At 37.9% G+C, this 7,235-nt stretch overlaps 2 long non-coding RNA genes across 3 annotated transcripts; both read right to left on the reverse strand.

The window, feature by feature from the left end:
* Positions 1 to 421: 421 nt before the first annotated feature.
* Positions 422 to 4,473, reverse strand: LOC125287554. 2 transcript variants are annotated; one of them, XR_007192379.1, is made up of 6 exons: positions 4,212 to 4,473; positions 3,429 to 3,470; positions 3,027 to 3,161; positions 1,682 to 1,817; positions 1,333 to 1,506; positions 422 to 696 (listed from the first exon to the last, which is right to left on the reverse strand). It is a non-coding gene; the product is annotated as an uncharacterized LOC125287554 (long non-coding RNA). The 2 variants fall into 2 exon arrangements; XR_007192378.1 differs by lacking the exon at positions 4,212 to 4,473 and having other exon boundaries at positions 3,429 to 3,663.
* A 1,067-nt stretch (positions 4,474 to 5,540) lies between these two features.
* Positions 5,541 to 6,969, reverse strand: LOC125287802. Its single transcript, XR_007192417.1, has 2 exons — positions 6,818 to 6,969; positions 5,541 to 6,449 (listed from the first exon to the last, which is right to left on the reverse strand). It is a non-coding gene; the product is annotated as an uncharacterized LOC125287802 (long non-coding RNA).
* Positions 6,970 to 7,235: the final 266 nt, after the last annotated feature.

The raw sequence follows: 7,235 nt of genomic DNA on the forward strand, positions 1-7,235 counted from the left end.
ACCATTATTTACATCAGCATGGAGAACATGTAGCCTACCACTGAATAGAAAATACATCTCCTTCCCTCCTATATTTGTTCTTTAAAATGTGTTTCTTAGGTCTATTGTATTCTAGTCTTTGAACACCATTATTGTAGACTTCTCCCCTGTCCTGTCTGATAAATTTAAAATTGCATTTTTAAATATTATTCCCTAATGCTGGGATATGTGAACTTTAATAAATAATTTTATTCATTAGGCTTACGTTTTTATCCAAAGCAACTTAGACATCAATTCTTACCAGAGCCAGTTTCTCAGAGCAAGTTGGGGATAGGTGCCTTGTGGCAGCTGAGAAACAAAATCACAACTTTTCTGGCTACTGCATATGGTGCACACATTGTAGTTAAATATACAACTAGGAAAAATAGCAATCGTCATACAGTTTCTCATTGCATAGTTTATTCATTGAACAACTGGAACTCTGGTCACCGTCTGAAACACTGAAATTGTTGACTATACTGCATTGAACTTGCAGAAAACAACACTAGATCAAGCCAAAACCATAATTGCTTTATTTCAGCGCTGCATTCATAGCTTCTTTGAAGGTGTCATACATTCTTGTCCCTAGGGGGAGTTTCAAAGTACAGTCGGCATTGCCCCTGCCAACAGACCATCCCGTCCAGAAGACCACCAGGTCTTTCAATGTCTCTAAAGAAACTGTAAGAATTAAAAGACAATATCAGAAAATACTTTTAGTAGTAGTTTGTTTGTTATACAATGCTAGCCTGGTTAGCGCTTCGGACTTGTAACCGGAGGGTTGCCGGTTTGAGTCCCGACCAGTAGGCACAGCCCTGAAGTGCCCTTGACCAGGCACCTAACCCCTCACTGTTCCCCGAGCGCCGCTGTTGTTGCAGGCAGCTCACTGTGCCTGGATTAGTGTGTGCTTCACCTCACTGTGTGCTGAGTGTGTTTCACTAATTCACGGATTGGGATACATGCATAGACCAAATTTCCCTCAAGGGATCAAAAGAGTATATATACTTATACTATATACTTATAATACCACAAGAAAATAATATTTGTTATTTACTGAACAAAGTTATAACATTTCATACATCTGTGATTCCTGGGAGCTAACAAATGTGGAGGGCACTGTAAGCTATATTACTGAATAGAGTGTATGGCAAATGTAGTCATCACAATCACAAAAGATACTTTTGAAAAAATACTTTCACATATTTTTCAGTCTGCGATTGGTTCAAGTACAGATCTCTCATCAAATCCAAATCACTCTGATCAGCCAGGTTTCAAAATCTGGGGGGGATCTTAGGAAATATTTGTCATACCACTTACAACGTATTGTCTGAGGTAGGCACGGCAACGTATTGTCTGAGGTAGGCACGGCAACGTATTGTCTGAGGTAGGCACGGCAACGTATTGTCTGAGGTAGGCTGTGACACGGCAGTCTTCCATTTCATCTTCGTCAACCTCCACCTCATCTGGTCAAACCACTCTTTTCAAAATCATCTGCAACAAAAACAGTGTGCCCTGTTTGGAATACTATTGTGCACTGTACCATAGTCATGATGTACTTTATTCTGTCAGTTGTTTTCCTCCATTTACAAATGTACCTTTGCAAAAAGAATGTGAGAGGATGTGTCATGCTTGCCATGTTTAAATTGCCATGCTTGAACATTAATACCTTAGGATCCATCAGAGATGAGACACCTTGTGGGAACAGAACTCTAGCCAGTTCTGGCCGTTCTGTTATCATTGGGAGCACCCCAGTATCCTGTAGCCCTCTTTTTTAAGGCCTGCTTTTCCCATCTGCCTATGACCTGTTAAACGTATCATAACAACAATATTTTAACCTTATGAAGAACACCTACCCTCCTTCCCCCAACATTCTAAATCCCATATTGCTATGAAGCATAGTTATGTTATACACCATTTGGAAGCTTGGACACTTGGGAATCCATACATCATAACCTTTTTCATGTCATCTGTATAGTGCTTTTGATTTTACTCATTTTGAGTAGGCCTAAACTGTTAAGCCAAAGGCCATCATCTCTGGCCCCAGGTTGATAAAAACAAAAGCAAGCTCTGATTTAGCCTAGTCTACTGTATGACTTCAACGAGGTGATCTTCAGTTTCGTTCTGCTTACAGTATCTCACTGCCACTGCAACGCCTTTGAATGCACTCCACTGCCCTGTTTACAAATGCTACAGTGGACTTAAACTGCCACCTTGTGGCGATAAGTTGTAATACATTTCACACAGCTGCATGAATCACAGAAAACGCAAAAGAAGTGGCCACTTCTGAATGGGACCCACTGTATGTGGTAACAGTCAATATTTTTTTTCAAATGTGCTTCATAAACATACAATCCTGCACTGTGAAAACAAAAAACATCTTAATTATACATCTCCCTTCACCCAAATACAATAATGAAGGTGAAAGGAAGTTATTAAGCCTTAATGGTGCTTCCTAAAGGGGGTATTGTCAAACCTGCTACTAAAATTACAGCATGAAGAAAGTCAAGGACACGCATGCCAGCTTCCACTCATCCCAGTATTAGATGACTGGTCTTAAATGAAAATGTATTGGCTGTGTTATTTCTTTTTTGTGGGATGTCCAATTTATATGTAGAAATGCACATTTGCAAAGGTGACTTAGTACGTTGTCGTAAAAGAGGCTCTCCTTTTGATTTTGCACTGCCAATGTGTCTCTTGTGAGAAAAATAGTGAGGATTACTGGTGTAGGTCCATGATTTATTTTATAATTAATTAATGATTATAAGCATGAGGCTCTGCCATCTCCTCTTTTGTTTTAAATATATATAAATCAACACTTAATACTATTTTTACAGTACAAAACAACTGTATTCTGGTATCTAATAGTTTGTGAGGGGAAAAATATGTAAAAACTGTCAGTGAAGTTTATTTTAGCAGGACAGCAGGACTCAATGGCACCTTCTGAAAGTATTCTGAAAACAGGGGTAATGTTTGTACTTATTTTGCACAAAAAACAAACAGACTTTGCTTACCTCTTCTGGAAATGGCATGTGAGTACTCAGTGAACTAGGCTCAACTCACTGGTACAGAGGAACTCTAAATAGTCCAGGTCCAGAGGCTGCCTTTGAAGAGCCTGTTCCAGTCTGGTTTTCAGCCTCTCTAATAACCTGCCAGTGTAGAGAGTAACTATAAATTTATCATAGATAATGATCTATCACTGACAGGAACCAACAAAAACGTTTGAAAATAAACTGACTTTTTAAGATAGAATAGTAGTGATTTCTCTTTAACTTTTACAAAATATAAAACATACACATCCGAGGATGTTGTTTTAAGGAATACTGCCGCCAACAAGTTCAAAAGGTATGCTTTTTGAAACTCACATCGGGCGGCGACCTATTTTCATAGACAGTAAAATATATTTTATGACCCACCTGTGCTTCAGAAGGAGGCAGCAACTGGGGATCCATAAGAAACTGCTTACACAGAAGAAATAGATACATAGACAGATTAATATGATTGTCTACCAATGCCCAGCACTGTATTTCTGTATTATTTATTTTGTACCTTATGATCAGTCATGAAGAACCATCAGAAAATGCCAACATAGCCTAGCTGATGTTGACACCAGTTGGTATGTTTTGTCACACATATCAATGGATACTTATTATTAACTTATAACTAACTCCAGAGCAATCTGTTGAGCATCAAACCTACTACGGTTTTTCTGCAGTAAAGAGTTTCTGTTGCCTACTATAAGAGTTCGTCAAGTCCAAAGTAGCACCTCACAATCTGGAGGTAGACCTGGCATACGAGGCCTAATGGTTAGCACACCTCTTGATAATAATGCTAGCCGCCTGCCTCTTTTTGCTGAGCCTACCTTATGACCGACTGACAAACTCCCTTAAAACTTTGACCGCATTTGTTACAAACTTGAAACAAAATGTCTTCAAAAGTATGTTGAGTGTTGTTATTTATTTCCATCCACACACTACATTTCCGTTAGCACTTGTATGCTGCTTAAACTGACAGACTGATTGAGTGGGATTTGGCTAACTAGCGGTAGCTTGCTATATATAATAGTTATTTGTCTGTTGCCCACATTAGTTGCCATTGATTGATCTCACCTCGTTGCCCCGTATATCAGGTACACTGGCTGTATTAACAAGGAATAGTGGACATAGAACATGTCTGTGTGGTGTAGGCTACCAACATACCTCAAGGAATACAGGAAACTAGCGTGCTCCAAACGTAGACTCCAGGTTTGGTTGCACCCACAGACAACGACGGCGCTGCTCCTGCTCTGTGATTGGTTAGTGAACTGAGATTCATGGTTGGCTAGCCAAACCTGAGGATCGCCATTGGCTATTCAACAGGAAGCGCCAGAACAGTCTCAAAATGATTTGTATACTTGTAGAAAATACTTGTGCAAGCAGCAGAAATTTGTAATGGCAGAATAGTTTCGTAATTGAAAGACAGCAACTGTGGAATATTTCATACCTGTGGAATATATTTGTAAGTGAACGACATATGAGTAATACTTATTTAGTTGTTAAATCACAAATCATTTTTACAGTTACAAATCCTGTTACACACACACACAATACATACGAGACACTTTTCATCCCAATGGGTGCAATAGTCTGTACACCTGTAGAAAAGATTTGTAACTGTAGAGCAGCTTTTTGTGCGTAGAATATTGATGTGTAATTGTAGAATATATTTGTAATTGTAAAATATTTTTAACTGTAGGATGATTTGTAGCTGTAAAACCGATCCGTACCCCTAGAATAGATTTGTAAGTGTAGCGCATATTTGTGATATTGACAATTACTTGTACAGATCATTTTTACAGTTACAAATAATTTCTACAGTTTCAAAACGTGAAACACACATACAAAACTTTTGAGTCTAATATTCTTCCATATTGACAGGTGGGTCGTGATGAACAGGAGGAAATTAGTTGTTTTTGTCTTTAATAATGCCTTTTTCACAAGGAAGATCAGAGATTCAAAACAAAATAGCCACACACAAACATACAGTAGGAGTCATAAACAGACCAACATAGGAAATAAAACATAATTTACCATTTTTCTGGGGTGATGGGGTCATAAAAGTTTGAGAACCACTGGTTTACTGACATTTTTGCCTTCTTTGTGTTTACCTTTTTGCCACTTTTGCAATCTATGAGATCTGCAAATTGTATATGTGAAAACTGTTTAAGGGTTTGCCAAAAGGGTGATCGATTGAAGAAATGGGTTCAGGTAACTGAGAATTTGGTACAGAGTATGGGGTTTAGTGTTTTAGTTTGCAAAGTGATTAAATGCCCCCTTTAAAGAATATTTTTAGTATTTTCAAAAAATTACAGTATTTTATTTTGATACATGCACTGGGTATTTGATATTTTATTTTGAAATCCATTTTGATGTATTTTTGCCCATCCCTGCTTGCTGAGATATTTACTGACACAAAAGGAAATGTATGATTGAAATTTCATTTGCCTGCTATGAAATGCATTGCAACACACAAAAATAATTGAAATAAGCTCCTTTTGCATTTGCTGTTTATTTGACTGCAAGCCACAAAACATCATGTAGTGATACAGAACGTTTATTAACAGCAATCGATTATGACAGGTGTTGATAATTAAAAATCATGATAACACATACAATACATCTTTAATAGAAAATCAATTTTTGACAATATGTCTTGAACAACAATTCTAAACAATTCTGCTGTTCTGAATGGTTAAGTTGTAGAAACTGTGATTCAAGGAAAACAATAGCTGGTCAGTCTGTATTATAAAATATAGAAACTGCCTGATTATATGGATTACAGGGCTTACAATCGTCTACAAACTCTGGTTTTCTGAATCCCTGTCATGAACAATTTCTAAAAGCACAACGCAAACACCCAGCACAGTTGATAGTTCTCACAGAGTTAAAATCTTGGATCCAAAAAAAGAAAAAGAAAAATCAGCAACAAATCATTTTTGGAAATGTCATATTCATCTTAATGATTTCATCTCCCTCTGATGTTTACCCTTTGCCATGTCTTAAAGGTTAGCCTTGGTGGATCTCTACTTTCATTGTGGCATTAGCTGTCTGTGACATTATTCCCTTGACAATGTACTTAATACCCTTGAAACTCAGCTCACTGCCATTAGCACAGTATCACAGTAATACATGTGTTTGAGCAGTTTCCAATCACAGACTGTGTCAGGGGTAAAAATACCAATGCCAAATTCATTTGAATATGACAACCTATTGTAAGGGACATAGAACATGATGGCAATACGATATGCTTCTTGGTTACATGCACACACATCATAGGTGATGACACCATAGAGTAATTGCAAGAGTGAATCATGCCTGCTGCAGGAAAAAGCGGAATCTTCCTTTGCAGGTATTGTTGGTGGTGGAGGATCCAAGACTTGTCCTGTCGACATGTGAACCCTAACAGAAAAGCAGAGAAAACAAAAATGTGTTGGTTACTGTCAGTTCACATGAGGAAATACAAGCATCGCTCAGTGCTCTTTTGGCTGTTTTATGGCTTATTAAGGGATAATGGACATGGTGTTTGGGTAGCAGACAGTAAGCTAAGGCACGCAGAGCCATATCAACACATTCAATTTTGTTTCTGATTCATTTACTCTTATTTAAAAAGTAAAAGACAGCTCACAGAAATTCTACATATAGCGGAACTACGAGTTATAAACATGAATTCTTAGAGCAAAACAAGGTTAATCTCTCTGTCTTAAACAATATGTGTACAGCCATCATCTTAAGGCACAACTAATATAATAAAGTCATGAGGAACTCACTGAGGATGAGACAGAGCTGTTTCTGCATGGTTGGTCAGCTCAATGGTGACTTTGCGATCCACAATGCTCCCTCTGAGTTCAGGCAGCATTGCTGCGACTTGCTCAGCAACAGCAGTCACATGATCCGCCATGTCTCTAGATTTAGACCTGTCAGAAAGCTAACTTCCAGTGGTGAGGGAGCACGATATTAGTATACATACCAACAGAATAAAATGCATGTTTGTTAGCACTTGTCATTTGTGCATTTTAATAAAGTTTAAGCATTTAAAGTCAAACCAACATTAAATAGTTTCATACCTTGAGAAAGTAAGATGTATTTGTCAAGTCTCAGGTTCAAGTAGTGAGGGTGTTGGAAAGGCATCATATATATACTTGTCAGTAGACAAGGAAATACTTCAAGGGGAAAACCCCAAGTCTT

Source organism: Alosa alosa, chromosome 22 (assembly GCF_017589495.1).
Source record: "Alosa alosa isolate M-15738 ecotype Scorff River chromosome 22, AALO_Geno_1.1, whole genome shotgun sequence".
Taxonomy (NCBI): Eukaryota; Metazoa; Chordata; class Actinopteri; order Clupeiformes; family Clupeidae; genus Alosa; species Alosa alosa.